The sequence below is a fragment of the Talpa occidentalis genome, unplaced genomic scaffold, assembly GCF_014898055.3.
Source record: "Talpa occidentalis isolate TD23 unplaced genomic scaffold, MPIMG_talOcc4v2.1 talOcc4.5, whole genome shotgun sequence".
NCBI classification, from domain to species: Eukaryota; Metazoa; Chordata; class Mammalia; order Eulipotyphla; family Talpidae; genus Talpa; species Talpa occidentalis.
This window is the reverse complement of record NW_023604861.1, coordinates 37841272-37863507: the sequence shown is the minus strand read 5'-3', so window position 1 is coordinate 37863507 and position 22236 is coordinate 37841272. Positions and strand designations below refer to the sequence as shown.

General features: G+C 33.8%; 2 long non-coding RNA genes across 2 annotated transcripts in view; one reads left to right on the top strand and one right to left on the bottom strand.

Moving 5' to 3' along the window:
* The window catches only part of LOC129146892 (uncharacterized), a 166194-nt gene that overhangs the window by 143470 nt on the left and 488 nt on the right, over positions 1-22236 (top strand). The gene's annotated exons all lie outside the window — the stretch shown is intronic.
* Positions 5971-22236, bottom strand: part of LOC119259741 (uncharacterized) — a 159473-nt gene continuing 143207 nt past the window's right edge. Inside the window, exons 4-6 of the long non-coding RNA XR_005128543.2 lie at positions 10708-10801; positions 8037-8212; positions 5971-6443 (exon numbers count right to left, since the gene is read on the bottom strand). This is a non-coding gene — a long non-coding RNA (uncharacterized LOC119259741). The remainder of the gene's footprint in view (positions 6444-8036; positions 8213-10707; positions 10802-22236) is intronic.

The following is a 22236-nucleotide window of genomic DNA, read 5'->3' as shown; positions in this document are numbered from 1 at the left end:
CATAAATTTATTCCTCACCTATGTCCAGTGTGCTACTAAGCCCATCAAAGGCAGTCTTCATTTCTGATATAGTGCTTTTTATGTCTATCATTTCATAGTTCTTAATATTTTCATCTCTCTACTTATATTGCCCCTTCCATTCTCGCATATGGTATATTTCATTTCTTAAAGACCTTAATAATTATTAATGGTTGTTCTTTTATCACTTCTGCTCTGATTCTTCCAACAGCCTTGCTATGTCTGGTTTTGATGCTTTGCTCTATCCAAATTGTGTTTTTACCTTATCCCTTTATTTTTTTAATCATAATAGACATTATATCAGTGATAAAAGGAATTGTTGTAATAGGCATAAGTAATTGATGACAAGGTGTGGAAGGAGAGTATGCTTTCTATAGTTCTATCATTAGGTTTCAGTTTTTAAGTCCTTTAGTGATTATATGCCTCACAAGAGTTTCTCTATTTCTTCCACCTTAGGTGGGACAGGATGGTTGGAATTAGATATTTCCCTTACCCAGGTCAATTAGTTTCCATTAATATCCCAGCAGTTTATGTTCTGCTTAACTGCTTTCTCCTGAGGGTAGGCCTTGTTAAGAACAATAGTTCCTTGGTGAATTAAAAATGGTTCCTTTTACCCACCCCATACAGATAGCCTCGGTGATATATTTCTCTCATTTACTATGGAAAAACTAGCCTATTTCCTAGAGGTAAATCTCACAATATTGTGGGGGCCTCCCTATGACTGGGTCCCCTTAGAATTTTTAACTCTGAGTAGTCCACACTGAGCCATTAGCAATTTTTTTAGTTACAGCTCAGGTTTACCCCCCCACCCCCAAATTCTTTAGATGGTTTCTACATGTGAGTCACTGTTCTGATAAACCAAAAGTCCCAGAATTCTCCTCTTTCTCTCTAGTCTTAGAGTCAGTAGCCTGTGTCTGTCCCTCTCTTAAGGATCTAAGAAGAGTTGGGGATTTTTCCTGTTCAACTTTTTACTTATGATATTGTGGCAACTCCCAAATTCCGTACATAAGGAGAGGGAAACCAACAGTTCTCCTACCTTAATTTTTAATCCATATTTACTTGTTTTCTGATCTGTGACTGAAAATATGTAATCCATTTTATAAATATGTAATCCATTTCTCTAATACATATGGACATTCAAAGGAGCATATTTTGGAAACACTCTAATATCTCATCTCTTTCTATTAGCTAAAACAACAACATATTAAAAAAACCCTATAGTGTTTGATTTTACCATTTGTTTATTTTCAATTTTGTGAAATTTTATTAAAATTGGTCATAGTAACAACATAAGGAAAAACTAGTTTTCTGTTACTCTGTTTTTTAAATTTCATTTTGATATAATACTATATTTTGTATTGGTGGTCTATTTGCATTTTTACTGATGAAATCATTGAGGCATTCTTGTGCCAAATTTTGAATCAATGGTAAACCTTTTAAAGAGTAGTTGTACTCGAAAGCTTGTATCATGCTTCAGAATTAAATGTTAAATATTTTACCTCTATTTCTGAGGTTTAGAAAGAATAGAAATTGTGCTAATAATATGAAATGATGCTTGAATTGTTTCAGCATCAAAGATGAAGAGATTTAGAGTAATTACGTCAATGAAGTCAATTTATAATTTACATAGAAAATTTCAAATATTTAAGTGCATTGCAATTGAAAATGAATCGAGATAAAGAAGAATTGCAAAATAAGAGGTTAAATTGAATTTAAAGTTTGGCAAGAAATTGAACTTATATCCTCAGAGAAATATCCTTCTTTAAATGTAAAACATAGTATATAAAAGCCCCATTCCTCAAGGGATCATCTTAATTCAAGAGATAGCATTCAGGCCTTCAGAGCAACAGCTTTCAGAGCTCTACAACAGGCAAGAATGACCTTAAATGAATAGGATTTTTTTCAGTTACTATAGCTGAATGCCTCTGAAATGGGGAATTCATGCATTTTACTTCGCTATGGAAATCATCATATAAATGGGATAGTCAGTGGAAATTTTAGCTTATATGCAGCAAAAAATTATGTCATTTACAATGATAGTATAATTTACATCATGCATTTTTTACTTATAAATTTATATCAAAAATAATTTAGTGGTTATATTTTAATTCATTTTAAAATTAACCTTTTTGGAACACTAAAGTACTTTGAAATGGCTAAATAGAGCATAAAGTCATAATATCAAAATACGGCATGTTGAATTGATAGTCAGCATTTATCATTTAAATTCAGCACAAATCAGCACCAGGCAAAAGTCATTCTGTGTCAAATCCCACTCCATCATTGAAATACTACTAATCATAGCTGATATTAATAACATCCATACCATATATAAAAAAGATAATCTCTGTTGGAAGATTATCCAGACATTGTTAAAATATAAAAATATAAGAACAAAATAAAACCCATTCTGAGGTGGTTAAAGGTCAGAGGAAAGGATACCAATTTCAGGAGACTTACTTACCATCAGGTTAACCTATTACAACTGTATAATATTGTTTCTTCTCTTTCCTGAACTATATAAGCAGTCTTTGTCATTTGGTTAAATATCACTGATCGTTGTCGGTACCGTGTTATGTGAGTACATCTTCTTTTCAAATAAATTGTAACCTCCTGACAAGCAATGCCTATAGCTCACACTTCATTTGTTACATTTGTAGAGGGACTGGTCCCACAATGTCAGTCCTGCTTGCTCAAAGCACCTAGCAGAAAACTTTTGTGGTGTATTTATTGACCATGGAACACGTTTCCTAACTAGAAATGATTCAAAGAAGACACATGCTGGTTCCTGTATAACACCCACCACTAGTCCGGCCCTTGGTACACAAAAAATGTTTAATATATATATGGAAAAATTTTGTTCCTTCATAGAGTTAACTGTGTTAGTGATAGGAAACTTTTTTGTGATTGCAGTAATTTTGGTTTATATCACTGTTGATGTGATATAAACCATTGTTACCATTCCATGCCCACCACCAAGATGTGATAGGAAACTATTCCATCAGACCATTTATTATTTAAGTGTTAAAATATTATTCACACTTAACCCAATTTTTAATGTGCATATGTATATATATACATACATATTTTTACTCTGACAGAATAATTCTTATTTTCCCAATACTTAGCATTTTTACCTTCCAAGGAATTCCTATTATCTAGGAATTAGGGTTTACCCCAAGATGATATTTTTTTGTGTTTTTTTTAAAGTGCATACAATATGTAAAGTTATAAAATTTAATGGTTCATCACAATCTCCATACAAATTTTTTTCAACAAGCTATTTTTATTAACTTTCAAAATTCTTATGAGACTTGAAGCCATATGGTTCAGGTAATCCAATGAAGTAATATAAGTGGAGGTAACTATTTGTCTTGGGTGTAAAAAATTCACAATGTAGCTTCATCTTTATTTTTGGTGATATGTTACTATGAACCAAACACTCCACAAGAACTACATTTTCCAAAATACTACAAAACTATTAGGTGACCATTTATTTGCCTTGTTTAAGATTTCTTTTGGCAAAACTCATTTTAAAACTTACCTCAAAAACAGTGGCTATACCATTTTGTTAACAGCATAATAATTCTTCAAAGACAATCTATGTATGGGAATTTAAAATTTGATAAAAATCAAAAGATACATTCACTTCACATTGCCCCTAGAAAGCTTTTCTTCTAAGTCATCAAATTTCATACTACTGAGAAAAACATTTATATAGCATGCATTATTGCAAAGATTTTTAATTCTTTTATTTAGCACCAAATGTTCCTCATGGAGATATTTACATTCCCCTTTGCTGTTGCAGTGATAATAGAAAAACATACTCATACCACCATGGAACCTTAATTCAGCTGGTTTTTGCCTAGTTAATTGAGTAAAAATGAATATATAAATGTGTAGATATATATATTCAAACTTCATTTCATGTGAATAAATCTATGTGATGAGATAAATTTTGGTTTGGCAATTGGCCAAATAGGTTACTTCATGGTTTCACAACTAATCCACCCTTTTTTTGGGAATCTTATTGAAAAGGTAGTAGAAAATCAACTCCATTGACTCTATTCTGCTCTAAATTTATGAGATCAATTAGCATTTGTGCATAATGCACTGACATCTTTAGTGATAACCTTATAATAGATCGGGGTAATGTTGTACCTCTGGGTGCCATTCAGTACTGTTAGGCATTCACTGATAGTACCTCAGGGGAAACTCATAATATTTAGTTATTTTGAAGTCTCTTTAATCATTCATATCAAAGAAGTATGGTGTGCTGTTTGTATGTTGTTTTTTTTTAACTTATTAGCAATTGCAACTGAGTTTTGGAAAGAGGATTTGTCTAATTCAGAGAACTAAGCATAGTTAGGAAACAGTAAGCAAAAGGAGGCACAGAAGCAGAGAGGAGAAAGACAAATTCTTATTTCATGCATATGTGGAAGACAGAAAAAGAAAACAAGGGTCAGACAAAAAGAAACCCTAGATACCTGACTGTAAAAATGAGGCTACCAGAGGGAGGAGAATAGCAGGGGGAGGAAGTGGCCCAATGAATATGGTAAAGGACTGTGCTTGCCTAGGCTGTGGGTGTGGCGTGGTAACATAAAGCTGAAGAGGCGTGATCCTTTACCTCTGACTGTCCATGCAGCAATCTTGTTTGGTGATTTGGAGGATACTAAGTGAGGTTCTTAATGGATCCAGCTTATTAACAGTGAATTATGCCGTCTCTATAGTTGATAGTATTCAAGCGTGTATATTTTTTCTCAACTATGTGTGACACTACAGTTAGCCTGTCTTTGACATTTCCTGCACTGGTTTCCTATGAGGGAATTGGTGGGGGAGGGGGTTGGTCCCAGAAGATTCATTAAGTTGTATTGAGTATGTCTGCTTACCTCATGGGCAAGGCGAGTAATACCAAACACAAAACACCTGTGCTCTCAAGTTAGCTCCAATTCTGTTTCTTTAGTCAATTTGAGGTTTTGTTTATTATTTATAGCTTTCTGAATGTGTGGGGACCTAATTATTTTTGAAACTACTGTATACCCCACTCCATGTCATGTTGGTTGCAGCTGGCTGGGATCTCATCTATTCTTAGATTTAAATTTGAAGCAATATTCTCTGTGGAGAGCCCTTTTCTCCTGTACATGCTCCCCTCAGTAATCTATCAAAGTGCAAATATGAGAGTGTTTGGGTCGTGATTTATGATACCCTCAATCTTCTCAAAATGTGATTAATTTTGGTTATCTTTTTCTAGGACAGAAAACAATAGTGTATTTAAAAGCACTTAATATCATTAAATTTCAAAAAGGTTGTGTTAGTGTAAGTATACCAATCATGTATTTTGAAGCAAATGATACAGTAGTAAAACATTAATAATAAAAGTGGTTTCTGTAACTCATGAAAGAATGTATCTACTCAGATATATTTGCGCGTATGTTTTTTCAGCAAGATTTTCTCAGCACTTAGTAGCTAAGGCTATATTTTTAAAACTGTGTTCAAAGAACAATCCAACATCAGAAACACCTAACCTTTTTCAGAATGCAAGTGTCTAGCTCAATGCAGACTCGTTGGCTAAGACCATCTAGAGGTGAGGTCTAGAAATTAGATTTTTAACAAATAAAAGCCCAAGGTAATCCCATGTTTGAGAATCTCTGACACTCAAGAATAAAATTGTTCATTTCCCCAGCTTTAGTTCTTCAGCTATTTCAGGCAGCTGCTGAACAGGCAGAGTATGGCTGGCAGATAGGACAGAACTGCTTCAATCCACATATGCATTAATTTATCATCCCCACTACCTGCCAGTCACTACTGCTGGCCTTCTTGTTGGGATCTGAGACTACTAGAGGGAGCAAAGGCACAGATTTTGCTTAGAGTTTGACTTTAAACACCCAAACAGCTGCAATAACCAAGAATCCGAAGACTCGTTCTTGGCAGCCAGCACAGCACCCCCCCACCCCCAAGAGTGCTGCTGGCCCAGATTCCGTCTTACCACTAAGCAAATTTCTCCATTTTCCTCTTATTCTCTTACTTTACTTGAATGAGTGGATTTATCTTGTCACACCTATGCCTTGGTAACTCTGATGACCTCAACCACTGACAGACCACCTGTTACAATGTTTATAATGGAAAAGAGTAACTGTATCTCTGACTACTCTTCCTTTGTGTTTCTCCAGGTTTCATTTTCTTTGCCCTTTCTCTCTCTGTAGCTTTTTCTTGAAATGTTCTCAATTCCCTTTACACTTTCATTTAAGGAGAATCAATCTCTTTCTATAGCCTCAACAAAGAACTTCATATTCATAATGTCCATACATTTAGCTTTAAATGCTTTCAGACAACCAAAACCTACTTTTCACTGCTATCAACATTTTCATCTCCATGTCCACTTGTATTCTCAAATCTGAAAATCTGCAGTGGGAACTTTTCCTGACCTGAAAAGCAAAAAAAGGGATCTGGTCAGAAATGTTGTCTCTTGAATCAATAGTTATCTCTATCCCCCCAGTTTCACAGTATAAGCATATTACTCAACTTTGTTGTTTCCAGTCCCAAATTAACCCACTAAATTGATTCACTATTATTAACAATACTTTAATGAATTAGCAGGGACCTTTTGGATAAAGTACTTAGCTCTACAGGAGATATTTTCCCATTTGGATTATTTCCCCTTTCCTAATGAAATCATATATATATGTTTTATATTTATATAAACTTATATATATAATATATATAAATATATATATTTATTATATATATAAAGAAAAAAAATTAAGCCAGACTTTTTATATATAATATATAATCCACCCTTTCCTTGGGAATATATATATATATATATATATACATACATCTGGCTTTTTTATTTATATTTCTTTCTTCCATCTGGGCACTTTGTGTTATCATCTTGAAGGTCAGTGATTGGATCTTCTGTTTGTCCTATTCTTCTATAGCATTTCCCAGACTTTTTTTTTTTACCACATCTATTGATGTATTGGCATCTTGCACCTTTGTTATTTTCTAATTCTAAGCCTCAGTTTCTATTTTCTGTTTGTCAGGCCATCTGTTTATCTGAGTTTTCTATAAAATCTTTGAATTTCTTTATCATGGCAATTTTGAACTCTGAGCAGAAGATAAAAATCATCCATATCTTTACAGTTCCATTCTAGGTATTGTTCTTTCCTTGTTCGGTCTGCCCATTTTGCTGCTTTAAATTTCTCTATTTTTATTTGAGTATCCATAGAAGCAAGAAATTTTAATACTTCTACTTTTCCTATAGGCATAGCTGTGATTTTGGTTTTGTGTTTTTAGCTATTCCCAACTTTATTTTTTTTTAAAGACATATTTATTTATACAAGAACCAGGGTACAGGCCAGATGCATGGGAGGGTGAGCAGATTCACCAGAGACAGAAAAGGGAACAGAACAGGCAGACTGACAAAATACATTGCGCAATGTGCAAGACAGGAGAGGTCTGCCATGCCATATAGGTTTCTCCCCGGGGCTGGCCAGGGTCGAACCCGCGCTGCAGAGACTGCAGACAGCTTCACAGTGCTGAGCTCAACTGCCTGCGCCACCAGGGAAGCCCCCCAACTTTATATAATTTTTGAAATTGGACTTTTCTGCCTTCCATAAGTCTGGAGAGCTGAACTTGAAGCTGCTGATTGGGGAAAGGGGGTGGCTCATATTTGGGGCACCACCAATACCCCTCCTCTCTTGAGCTCCAGACCTAAGTCTCTACAGTCTGTGTGTTGTCAGGGCACTTAATAAGATCAATACCAGCCCCAAAGAGTAGGGAAGGGGGAGCATAGCCTGGCATACTCTCATTGTTCTTTGCACTGGGGACCTTAGCCCACTGGGAGCAACCCAGCTCTTCTGTGTGTGTGTGTGTGTGTGTATATATATATATATATATATATATATATATATATATATATATATATTTCCTCTCAGTAAGGGTATGTGCTTCCAAGTCAGTGCTGCAGTTTGACTTCGATCACAGGTCACAGCCTCCAGGAGTTTTTCTCCACCTACCTCTTTTTTTTTTAATGACACAAGGTACTCCTCCAGTGTGTTTCATGTTGGTCGCCAGTGTCCAGTTTCATTCCAAGCCACAGGCCCCTCTGAGTTTAGTGCAAATCTGGGTTAATTTTTAGATTATCCTCCCAGGAGTGAATATCATCTTGGTCCAGTCTCAAAGTTAGAACTTTCTGCAAAACATTTCAGAATTTGATTTCCAAAATTCACAATCATGAATGCTAATGTCCCAATGGTTGGCAGTATAATTGATCTTATGGGCATTGTTGAATATTGACCATTAACTGGGGCACATCAGTTCAGCATGCAATAAACATTTGTATGAAATCATCAGCAATTTAAATTAAAATCTTTGCTGTAGGTCTGTTATTGATATAGTCAGAGTAATAGAAACAATAATATCCTGAAGTACACATGCAAATATAAATGAAGTGTTTATTTTATCACTTTTAGCACTTTATGTGGATTTCTCTGAAATAGGTTCTGTTATCTCCATTTTCTGGATAAAAAGCATACATGGAATTATGAAGTGATTTTCTAAATATTCACATAACTTAAAAGCAGCAGAAACAGGATTTAAGACACTGCTGTGTGGGTTCTCTGTGTATGTAAAACAATACTATTGAAGTATAACACTTTTCATGATGATTATCTTTAATTATAAGTTATTAAAATTCAGTACCACCAGATTTAAATAGCTAGGGATTAAATTTTGTAGTTTAGCCATCTAAGGAAGTTATTTTCATGCGTACAAAGATTTATAAGCCATAGATGCTGACTATAGATTGAGAATATATCGGACACTTTTTTTCCTTAAATTACAGTTATGACTAGTTTAGTTTTAAGTATTAAATTACCTCTTAAATTAATTTTTGTCCTTCAACACTAACAGTCACTTTTTAAGTCCATATTGTCTACAATTTTAGATTGATTTCCTGTCATTATATTTTGGCTTGGTGTATAATTGGTTACATGAGTTTATAAGTATGACAGCTGCTTAATTTGGTCTAGGTAAAGAAACAGCTTTCTGATATAAACTACTGGTAAGAAAAAAGCAAATATAATAAACTTTTCACATTAAAGGATATAATGGCCCTAAAGTACTCTAATGACATAAATGGATATATTGCCCATGCATTAGAAATACTTTTATTTAAGCTTTGATACATCTGTTCTAGTTATTTAAACAAAAAGTTGAAATAAGAGCAAACTAGAAAATATTCTATTTGTTGTCTTATTAAATCTGATTTCCCTAGAATGCAAAATAATATAACTTAAATACTTATTTGTACACATTTTAAACATGTTATATTTCATTAATAAATGTACTATATTAAGGTAGATTTTTTTAATACATCTGAAGCAAAGGTGCTTTAGCTATTAAGTGTAATTTTATCAATTTCACTTTGAGAAAACAATTGCTAACATTTAATGAGTGTTTTCTCTAAGTCATTACATGTGCTCACTTAATAGTCATTAATAAACACAAAATTATCAAGTATTTTAATAGTTATTAATACTAATTAGTGTTAATTATTAGTATTATTAAATAATAATTAGTCCATGTTTTTCATTTCTTGTGCTGCCTATGTGGTTTTTGTATCAGGGTAATGTTGGTATTACAAAATTTATTAGTGAACATTCCCTCTTGGATTTTTAAAACTACTTTAATCAGGATGGACATAATTTCTTCAAGACTTGATAACATTCACTTGTAGATATCTGACTCTGGGCTTTTTGTTTTGGCGGAGATTTTTTATTACTGTTTCAATATTCATTATCATGATTAGTTTTGTCAACGCTATCGTTTTTTCTTTAAGGTTATTGAATTTATTGGTGTGTACTTGTTCATAGTAATTTCTCATCTCACGTTGGTTAGACTTGGCCGCTCTTGTGGATGCAGCCTTGACATGTGGCTGTTAGTTGCTCTGGGGCAGCTGTGCTGTGTGAGACACGTTGTGATGCTAGGCTGCCTGGGGCAGAGGTACATCTTTGTTAACAATGCAGGGTCTTGTAATCTGGCTGGTGGGGGATAGCTGGGCTGCTGGTGGCAGTGGCCATGGTACCTTGCGAGGCTGCTTGAATTGTGGTCCATTTGCTAACTAGGCAGCCTGAAGGAGGTGGCTTGCTGACTGTGGGGGTGTGATCTGCTTGCTAGCAGGAAGGTAGAGGCTAGCACAGGCTTGGCCTATTTGTTTGCTAAGAGTGAGCCCACTTGATTGATGTCTCAGCTAGCTAGGCTACTTTACAGGAGTGGGTGGATCTCTCGTCAGGGGTTACCTTTAGGATATAGTAGCATGGGGGATAGGTTCCAAGATGGTGTCCACCTATACTGTTATTACTGAGGTTGCCAAGGTGGTACCTCCCAGTGATTCCAACCCAGCGATAGTTCTGAAAGTTGCTTCTCAGGCCAAAGCTGTAGGATGGTATCTGGTGCTATTCAGGTCAGTGTTGCTGCATTGTGTCCCAGGGTAAGTGAGTCTACACTTGGCTTCTTTATAGCCTGGAACCTAGACTGTTCTTTTTACTCAGCTTTCCTGGGCTTAATTTCCTCTAACACTCAATGTTCAGATTCCAGGGACTCATCTCTGCATTGCTGGATAGGAGGCTTGGGATACTGAGAATGGGGTATAATCCTCCTCCCTATTCCCAAAGAAAAGTTGTATACCTCAGAGATGTAAGCATGTGTCTCTGTGTCTCCTACCAATCTGGATGCTGCCTTCTTGGTCTTTCTTGTAGAAGCTCCTCTCTGGATTTCAGATCTGTTTTTGGATAGATGATTCGTATTTAGTTGTAGATTTTTCATGTTCATGAAGAAGTGAGTATAGTTCCCCCTATTCCACCACCTTGAACCCCTTATATCCCAACCATTTTCTTACATTCAAGATAATGTAGTATAACAATTTCTAATTTGAAGGAATTTTTTTTTTTTTTAAAGTTTAGTTTTTTTTTTTTAAAGGTTTATTTATTTATTTATTTATTTATTTATACAAGCACTGGGTATAGTCAGAAGCGCGGGAGGGTGAGAGAATTCACCAGAGTCAGAGCAGGATGCAGAACAGGCAGAAGGACCGAAGTACACTGCTGAGGGGAGCAGCGGGCGGCAGGAGAGGTCTGCGCGCCATGTGGGACCCTCCTCTGGTGGCTGGGGAGCAGCCGGGGATCGAACCGGCATGGCAGAGGCTGCGGGCAGCTTCGCAACCCAGCGCTCAACCGCTGCGCCACCGGGGAGGCCCATAATTTGAAGGAATTTTAATAAATTCTAGTGAATGTAAAATTCTGCAAAGCAAATGTACTCAGTTTTTTTAGCTGTATAGAGACAAATTTATTAGTAAAGGTCAATACATATTGATTGCTTAATGAAAATGAATTCTAGGGAATAGGCTTGTACTTGGTAGCAAGAGTTAGGGATACCTGTAAGCAATAGTGTTATTTTATACCGTTTACTTTTTTACAATAACCATTTTGACATTTGCAATTAAAAGTTAAAAATCCCAGCCAGAACCTATGGACAGTGCCACAGATGGCATTGTATTATATGGAAGAAAAGATGGATGCTGAGAGGGTTCTGTTTATCTCTATTGCTCATGTATAAGACTCAACATTAGAATGAAAATTTTAATAAAGTAGTGGTTATTATTATGAGGCATAAAATATTCTATATCCCTTTCTCTACTCATAATCTAAGCATTAACTGCAAGTGGCTGAGGCTTAAGGCATTAATTCTCTCAATGTGACTTAACATCAGAATACTGTTTCACTCTTAAATAATTGCATATGGAAGGAAGAAATGTAATTTAAACAAACAGGAAGCTTCTCAATCTGTTAGTGGTAATCTTTAAGAAATACTTCAGAGCCATGGCAATCCCTACCCTAAAAGCAAGCTTAAAACCTAGCAGTTTCATACACAGTGTAACGAAATTTAAACTATACTATTTTTAAAGCTGCCTAAACATCCTAATTTTCCTTTAATTTTCTTCCTCTTTCAATATCCATTATCTTTGTATGCCTAGGGATTGTGCTTAAAGATTCAAGCTATTGCCATAAAAATAGAAATGCATTTTTAGTAACCATTGCTATTATACTAAAAATACATGTGGATCTATAAGATTTCATAATTTCAGGACTCTTTTCCAATACCAAATACCTTGAATTTCCTACAGTTGAGCAAGAGAATAATTTTGCATTGCTTTTCTAATTAAAGTGCAGAAACTTAATAGCTTTGGACATCTCTGCAAAATGAGTAAATGTGTACCCCTGTCTTGACATTTCCTCCAGCATTGATTTGAAAACACTAAACGTATTTTTTGTATGGAACCAGAGCACAAAAATCCACCTAGTAATTGTTTTCCATTGATATTCCCTTGGTGAGTTTGTATTTGAAGGATAAGAATTGGCATTTATAATTTAGAGTTGGTCAAATTATGGAATTTGTAAACTGAAGCTCTTTATTTTTATTACTATAACCTTGCAAAGTCATTGAATGTTTTTTACAGCCTATTCATTTATCTCTGATTTCAAAATTGATTAAAGAAATAATTTTGCCTATAGGACAGAAAAGGGTAAATTCCTTGAGCAATTCCACATAAAATACATTTCTTACAAAACTTATTTTGACAATTTAGGATCAGGGAAACACTAGGAAAGCAACTTTATATTAAATATTTTAACAAAGGAGACTCTCAATGCAAGGGCTAAAGTCTGGTCAGCAGGATGACCCCCAGATTTGTGGCAAACTTGGAAACTTGACTTCACATAGGTGTTGAAATATGAATAATGTCTTATTATTGATTATATGGTAGGAGGTAAAAAAAATCAGAATAGTACATCTGTGTGACTGAAATAAAGCAGTTGCATAGGTTAAACTATAGGCAATTTAAATAATAGCTCAGCAATATGTTCACCTTTCCCAAAGTTTGGAGTAGAGCTGCAAGAATACTGAAACCAGGAAAATGTATGCTGCTTCCATCTCTCACCACTTTCTGTAAGTTATAATTGAAGTTAGATTGAACCAGCCTAAAGGAATGTTGACCATCCACTCTTAAAGAAAAGAGAAGTTCTATGTAAGGGCTGGGCTTCTCTTTTTCCCTTTTCTTTGAGGGACAAGCAGGATAGGTCCCTATAAATATTCCATTAATAAAAAAAAAAAGTATACCGAATACAAGATTCTCAGGTAAGAGCTGATAGACTTCTCTGCCAGGAAGTGTCAACCATTCCCTAGAACATCTACATATAGTTGGTGATTCTCAATCTTAATCTTCAAATTTGACATTTAAGATTAGACAGAACACTTTCAGCATACTCCCAAGAAAATACATTAATGTACATCTTTTATTTCTCTTATCCTTCTGATACTGCCGTCCTTTCTACTTGTCTGTGCTAGGAGAATCAAATATTAGTCTGCATTCTGTACTGTTATCTCCCTGATGACCTCCACAACCACTGGAACAAAGACCTTTTTGTGAAAAAGATCTTATTTCTCCTCATGTTCTCCTTGATTGCTATTGTTGTATTTTATTTTCTTACTTTCTCTACCACACAGCATTGCAAGCCATCTCCAAATCCATGTAAGAAATAATCCCACAGAAAGGATAATGAGCATGTCTCCTTCATAAAGATTATAACTATATTTCCTTGCTGAGGATGCAAAGAAGGTATCTGAGGCAAGAGAATAAATCAATAGTTTAATCTTTTAGGAATCCTTCAACACTTGAAATTACTTTAGGTCAATCAACAGAAGTGTTTTTTTGCTGTTTTCATTTAATAAGTTACTGAAAATCACTTTGTCTTATGACTTCAACCTAAGGATAAACATATTCTGAATTCTGATCACTTACTACACCAAGATCTCTTGGAGGACATATAGGTATCTTTCTGTGCATGACTGAACAGAGAGCTGATGAGGACATACACCAATCTATAAGAAGATAGTAACAATACTTGTGCAAAGACAAGTACTTAGAGTATTTACATTATATTAACTACTCTGCTAAGGTGCCTTCCATAGACTATCACAATCAGTCCTCACAGTAATCCTATGAGGTAGGTACTGTAATTCCTATTTTACAGATGAAGAAATTGATTTTCAGACAGGAGAACTAGATAATCCAAGCTCTCACCACTAGTAAATTTTTGAGTCCAGATTTGTATGTGGAGGTTGATTTTAAGACATGACTTCATGAACTATGCCTCCATTCTACTCCCTACAATCTGTAGGATAGGGGCAAATTTTATTAAACTATTTATGCATTGATTTTCTCATTTACAACATGAGGATAAACATTCCCCTAATGGGTTAGTGTGATACTTAAATGTGTTAGTATTCATTAAAACATAGAGAGTAAGGCCTACCACATATTGAAAGCTATATACCTGTTATATTTTTCATTTCAGATTCTCTATGTATCCTGTATTTATAAGTGTGACATTAGGTAAAACTGTAAATATTTAGAATTTCAAAACTACTATTTGCATGAAACAGAAGAGCAGGCAGTATAAAGGAGTAAAAGAATAAGCCCTGTCATATCTTTGGTTAGATAGACTTGCATTGAAATAACAAGATTTTAAAAGTTACTTTTTGTAATTCATTGATTTTTTTTCTGTAATTAATTGATTCAAAGACTCCCCTCGATTTCGACTAAATGTTTCTAGGACAGACTTGGAACACAAAATTAGAAAAGTTGTCCTTGCAGATCTGATACCAGTAACATTTCTAGAGTCTCTGGCTAATCATACTTGATCTGTCCTATTGCACATAGGTGAAATAGAGATTTCTTAGCCCCAAAAGTTTTTGCATTTAATTATATATTTTAAAGCAAAATGAAAATGTTCAAAATCTACAGCAAAGGAAATTGTCAAATTCATTGATAAGAGTACCCTCTAATAGTAAATAATATGCTGATGGAAGCATAACTTTCAGATTGTTTCTGGTATAGGCATGTGAATATTTTTATTCTATGTCCAAATTCAAGTTTTATTAGTTTTTTTCAAAAAGGAAATATTATATAAATTATTTTTATTTTAAAACCAAGAACTGATTTAAATAGGTAAAGCAAATAAAAACTGACCCTTAAAAATGAATTTTCTCATTCTTTTCCATGGTCTTCAGCTGTGACAATGAGCGAAAACTCAATAAAACTGTACAGTAATGGAATTATCTCTGCTCATTTACTTTTTTGAAGTATTTAATATATCTAAAACCTTAGTACTCAGAAAACATTGCATTGATGTGGTGAGATTATTTTAAACAGGACAGTGAAAAGAATTTTATCCTGGGAGCCAGGAGACCTGAATTTTTTTCATTATCAGGTTATAACTTGCTTAGCCTCCCAGACCTCATTTTCCTTATCAGGATATGGAGACTTTGCCTGAATTGTCCTTCTTCTAGTTAACTGTTTCTTCAGGTTTTGCTTTGTCATCCTACCAGTTAAAACTCTTCTGTTAAAATTCTAATTTCATCTTTAATTTCCTTTGAGGTATTTGACAGAACTTCAATTCAGTTAGGCATTTATTCTCTATGTGTTCCACTACTGGACTGTATAAGCTCCATATGAACTTAAAAACTAAGTCTTCTTTCCCTACTTTTGGCTCAATTAATAAAACGATGATAACCAAGAGTCACAAACACTAATACATTTAATTTGTAAATACAGCACAGAATTTAAGAACTAGTTAACTGGGGGGCATTTACCACCAAGTTATTAAAATTTAAAAAATGCTATTCATGACAAACTAAACCCTTGTAGATTCAGGATTTTGTGACTTCTTGCTCCTAAGAGTAGGTCATTTATACACCTAAATGACATTAAAAGAAAGCAAAACAAGAATTGCTTATAAGATGGTGTTCCATCAGATGGTTAGTAACATTTTTCTGTAATGTGTTTCTTATTGCCCTCCCTTGAATCATCAGTTCTTTTTTCAGTAATCGCAATTGCTTCTCCAGGGAGCCAATCTTTATGAACTTGACCTTTTCTTACTGTCTCAAACTATTCTTATGTCCCATCTGTAACTGTACATAAATGATCCCTAAGTTAAATAAGGTTAATGGTTTTAAAAATGCATTGAGAAAATCATTTTTAAAAATTATCACCCTCTTGCAAACTTTTAATTGGCCATGGGGCTCTTAATACTGAAATCTCCTTATGTATTTAAATATGAGGTTAAATATGCAGTATGTTTACAACTTGTTTTGCATAGCACTTTAAAAACACTTATCCTTTCAAAGTAAAATGTAACTGTATGGATAAAATGTATGCTTCTCAAAGAGATGGAACTGTGCTTTTAATTTCTTCAGTTTCCTATACATGGTGGACACTCAATAACTATTATTGACCAGAATTGTAATACTTTCTAACCTCACTCTCAAATGCCCTTCAAAGAGAAAATTTAAATAACATGAAATGTAAATTAAAGCTATGAACAGAAAACTAAAACTGCAAAGTATTTATCAAAAAAAAAAGAGCTACACAGAAATTAGTCATTCAATGTCCTTGACTGTGTAAACCCTTCATTTCTCATTACAAAACTAGTGATAATATAAGTAAAAGTTTAAATTTGTACATTCTTCTCCAAGCTAAAGATATTTTCTAACTACACTATTAGATTCTGTAGATAAAACTTTCATTTCTTCTATGCATAATTTAAATGATTATGGAAATAGAAGTGATACACCTAGAATGGTATAATTATATTTCACAACCTTGATCCAATCATGGAAGACTAAATGTATCATTAGTACTTGTTCCCTGTGTCTATTAGAAAAAAATATGCACCCAATATTAATCTTGTCACTGAAAACAAAAGTGTGACTTAATCTTACTTCTTTTATAATTTGTTAGCATAAAAATATTCATTAAAAATCCTAAAACTCGCAAAAATACATGAAGCAATTCTGCCAGTCAGTATCCAAAATAGGTTTTTTGAGGGACATATCTTTAAAGATTAGAATTATAAGATACCAGCTCCTAGCTTCAAATATTAAAATTTTTAGTTGAAATTAATATTAGTAATAATTTTTAAAATTCTTGCAAATTTAAGAGTAACTTCCACATAAAACAGAGATTAAGTCTAGTTTTAAGTATTTCTTATATGTTTAGTTTTATTTGAATGTACATTATGTATTACCACAAGAAACATAATACTGCCAAGGTAGAATTCTTTGTCTTACATATTCAAATCTCTCAATAATATACACTCTGCAGAAAAAACAATTCTAGAAAGGGAGATAAATAGATAAATTTCTCTTAGATACATTATCTAAGATAAGAAGGCTTATTTTAATCTCTTAAATAATTCCTTAAAATTTTTAAAATCCTGGAACTAAATCTCTAACAGTCTAATAGAAACAAAATTCCATGCAATGAATTATAATTTAATGTATTAAAGAAACAACTTCATTTTTCTAATTAAATAAGATTACTGAATAATTGATTAAAGACTTTTTGACAGGAGCTATGCATTTAAAGAATATTTAGACCATCATCTGTTGACAGTGTAGAAAACCAAGAGGATGAAGAGAGAGGAGAAGGTGATGAGACAGCAAATAAGGAGAGGAACAGTAGGAAAGAAAGCTGACCACAACTAAAAGGACATCCATTATTATGAAGTATTAGGAAAAATATCCCTTCATTTATTTACTGTCTTCTTGTAGTTCTGTATCCACTGTAACCTATTCTTTACAGGTAAATGAGAATATCACTGCTAATTATGGGAGAGAAATGTATCTGTCTATTTATCTACCTCCCTCCCTTTCTAGAATTGTTTTTCTGAAGAGAATACATTATCTAAAATTAATCCCATTCCTGGAAACATATTCACAATTTTGTTAGCATAACCTTGAGTAGTGAGATTGCAACTATGAAAGCAAGAAAAGTTTCTCTATGGGGTCATATCTACTCATTTTTGCATAGCTTTCTGCCCTAAATTGCTCACAGTGAACTCAATATGTAACATCCCTGAAGTGATACTATAGTTAACATTTTTTAATGGGAAGAAATGTACTCAATTCAGTTCACTGTAATTAAATAATCACAAAATAATCTAAGGGACTAAAAATATCATTATTAATCTGTTATTCTTCTAGATAAATTTACTTTTTAAAAAAAAATTTTAACCACATTTATTTACACAACCTTGAAATACAGGCATTATACAGGATATATAATTTGAGAGTGAATGCTTTCTGCAAATTTACAGATCATATAACATACCCTAGCTACTCTCCTGACAAGTAGTTCAGCATATTGGGCCAATCACAACTCCCATTTAAATGGCTAAATTGCTTTCTCCAATTTGCTTCCTCTTTCTCATCATTAGAACTAGCACGTTCATTTGCCTATCTTCAAATCATTCCTCGCGTCAACTTTTTGGTTTATTTTTCCATTCTAAATATTTTTTCTAGGAAGAATCTCTACTGTTTGCTCACTTAACTGATGCAATCACTGGAACATAGTAGGCGCTCAATGAATGCCTCTTGAAAGAGTAGCAGTCCATGGTTAGATATCAGTGATGAAGGAATTCTAAAGCTAACACGGTTTTGTGGAAAATATCCTTCATTTAGTCAATAATATTGTTTTGATATGAGCCAAAGAAATATCCTGTTGGAAGGTTTGCATAGGAAACAAGGTCAAATTGATGAGAATTGATATTCACACATTGTGAAGTAATAGGAGAAATAAACATTTAAAAGTGAATAACCAGTATAAACAGAAATATGAAAAAAAATAGATTCTCAAGCTTTAGTGACTACAGTAATATTTGCTCCTTTGATGCAAACAAATATTATTGTTTATCTACAGAATTTCCAAAGACTATGTCTTTTTGGTACTTATTTCAATTCAGCCGAGGCATGTATTGGTCTTTGACATCCCCTGATAGCATACCTGTATTCTTCCCAGAGATTTGATATTTTACTGCAGGTATTTTTTCCCCCTCATGTCATTGCCAACTCATCTATTTCCATACACAAAGTAACTAGCCAATGTATGCCACTACATTTCCAATCTCACAGAATCCTAGGCAGTATTATTGCAATTCCTTTCTCTACCTCAGACATTGTGAAAGGTATTAGTTGTAAAGTATTGTTGAGTTGACAGGTCTGGAGTTGCTGCTGACACTGTAGAAAAAGACTTCCCAAAAGGTTAAAACCTACATTTTATCAAAGAAAACAGCAATGAAAGATTTGAACTATTGTGTCTTGAATTATGGCTGGCTGAGATACTCCACTGAATCACTTAATCCTTTTAATACCCACCTATTTTAGCTTTTATATAAGCATCTGCTCATACAAAGCCTGCATCAAACTCCAAATCCAGGAACTATTAGAACTGCTTGTAAGACTGATGGACTGTGCTGTGAGCTGTGAAAAGATTCAGAAAATGAGGGAATCAGTTTCACTGGAGTCCAGGAGATGCAAGCACTTAGTTACCCAGACTCAGCCTTCTTGCTTCAAACTTATTGGATTTCTTCTAATACCAGACTGTTTCTAACACCTAAGAACAAAATGGTGTCAGGAAAGCAGATATGTTGATGTAATTATTTTTGTTAAGCTGCTAGGCCTATTGATTGAGACTATCATAGGAAAAATACTATAGTGGCTGTTGTGCCACATGACTTAAAAATCAATTATAGTTGAGTTCATGTCTCATATGACAAATCTAATGGAAAAAGATTGATCTGTTTAGTGCAAGGTAAGTACTTACTAAGATTTTATTTTGTTATTCTCTGAGTAGGATAAATGAAGAATAGAGAAAAGTCATTCTGGTGTTTCTTTCTAACTCAAGCCTTGGGTGGCAATAAAAAATTCTAGCTCCTGTCTCCCGCATCCATTCCCATCACAGAGAAAAGTGAATAAGAAATTGAGAGAAGTGAAGAGGACTGAGTTAATGAAACAAGAAGCCTTCCTACTAAATAAAGGGAAAAAAGCAATTTACAGGACAATGCGAAAATTGCCATAGAAGTAATTCCAAATATTGTATCCATTAAAAATCAATGTAGCTCATATTCTGAACATTTGAACCAAAACACACACATATACAACAAACGCAAATACTATTTCCAACATCTCCTGCTAGACTCCAAAATATTATAGGGAATTCATTACGTTAGTAGTACCAGTTCTGTATGTAGGCTTTCACAAATTTAAATCTTTAAAATGTGAAAGCAAACATTGGCAGGTGAGGTAATAAACAGCTCATGTCCAGGGAAATTAGTTCTAAAACAGATTTTCCACAGAATTTAAGTACTGGATGTCAGTGTAAAAAGGTACCTTAAATGTTGTAAAATGTGTCAGTACTTAATCAGTGAACATCAACTAAAATTTAGAAATACCATATCCTTTATGAAATTGAGGCCTAAATATTTTATTTCCCTTTCTTGCTGTTTTTAATGATTGACTATTATTAGACTTTCCTTGCCATATTCCTTATTAATGCTTCTCATGATATTCCACAGCTTAAATCTTTCAAATATTTAGGAGAAGTATGAATAGCACCTTTATCCTCTTGCAAGATAATGTAGTATTCTGCTTACATTAAACTTAGTGAATAATACATCTTTTTACAAATAGAAGTTTGAAAATTGTAGCAGAAAACCATATTAAGTTGCATAAGCAATAACCATATTCTTTATAACTAAGATAAAAATGCTCAGAACAGACATAAAAGGAGGGTGCTATCCACTATTCTGTCTTCTAACTCAGTGTAGTAAAAAAATCTTGATTAAAAAAACTAAGTCAAAATATCAAGTATAGATATAAATAAGTCAAGGAGATATTCACGACCAGTACACAAGAAAGGGCAGCAAGCTGTACATGTAAAAGGAGAAAGGAGTGTAAACTGGATAATGCAAATACAATTTGATTATTTGTTAGGAACCTATGAGCCCCAAAAATCAAATAGGCACAAATGATTAATTCTGAAATAAAAGTAGACAATACAGTATAAGAAAAAATATAGAAACATTAGATGAAAGTGACTAGTGGTAACCAGTTAACCTAAGATGAATACAGGTTAAACTGAAAATGAAATGTGACAATGCTTGAGTCTTTCCTCTAGTGTTCTAGAACAGATAAAAATGAAATAATCTTCCTTCAAATTAAGAGCAACATACTCATAGTAGACTGGGTATTAGTAGTGCTATTGGGACTTATTATTCTCAATAAAGGTAATGTCAATCTGGATAGCCATTTAAGCATGAATGTGACAGATAAAGAAGAATATTTTTAAGTGCAAAGGGATTTTTTCCTAAATTTAAAATCTTTTGAAAATTATTTTAGATGAAAATGTGCTCCATGCTCTGATGATAGCACAGCAAATTAAATACACTTGAAAAAGGTCTGTGAGTGATCTTTCTAAAAGACGCAATAGTAGGTGCAGTTTTCCGCTGGGGCTCCTCATTTCTCTATATTGCCTCTGTAACCTCACAGAAAGAACAAAACCACTGCTCTCTCCTCCCTTTAAGTTGTTATTTTTCAATTGTTCCTCCTAAATCTGCAGTTTATAAGTATTGACTGAACTAATCAATTACAACTTAGTATCTTTTTAATGCATGAAACATTTTTAACATAAAGAATGGCACTTTAATTGAAAGATTTATCCTGTATACAGTGAAAGAAAATGAAGATGAAATGTGTTTGTGTGACAGAGAGAGAGAGAAAATCTGTCTGTGTACCTATAGAAATTTCTGCAAAGGTTTTGTGTTAGTGTGAGAACATTCATAATACTTGCAGGTTTCTGAGCTTCTGGCCCTGGCTGAAGTGTACATGATTAAAGTCTGCTCAGGTTTCCAGTGAAAACAGATATTGTAATGCTAGGACAAGCCATTCTCTTTTTGTATCTTGATAGCTTTTGCAATCAAACAGAAGACTTCTTTTACCTTGCCTTTGAATTTTAAAGAACTCTAAAAATCATTATTCTATCAGAATGTCACAAGTGCTTTTAAAAATTGTCCAAATGGAGTCTTTAATATATCGAGGGGATGATGCCATGGATAAAGCATCTGGAAGGATGCTTAGTTGCTATGAAAGGGGGCTTTCTCAGGTTTGTTGGGGTGGTTCATCCCTAGAGGATCTTAAAGCGGGATAGGTAATATCCATCTGGACTAGTTGCGAGGTAGTTTCTTTTAAGTACAAGAAGCTGCCTATAACTCAAGCTCTAAACCCAAAGGACTATTGACATAGCACTGCTTGATAATGATGATG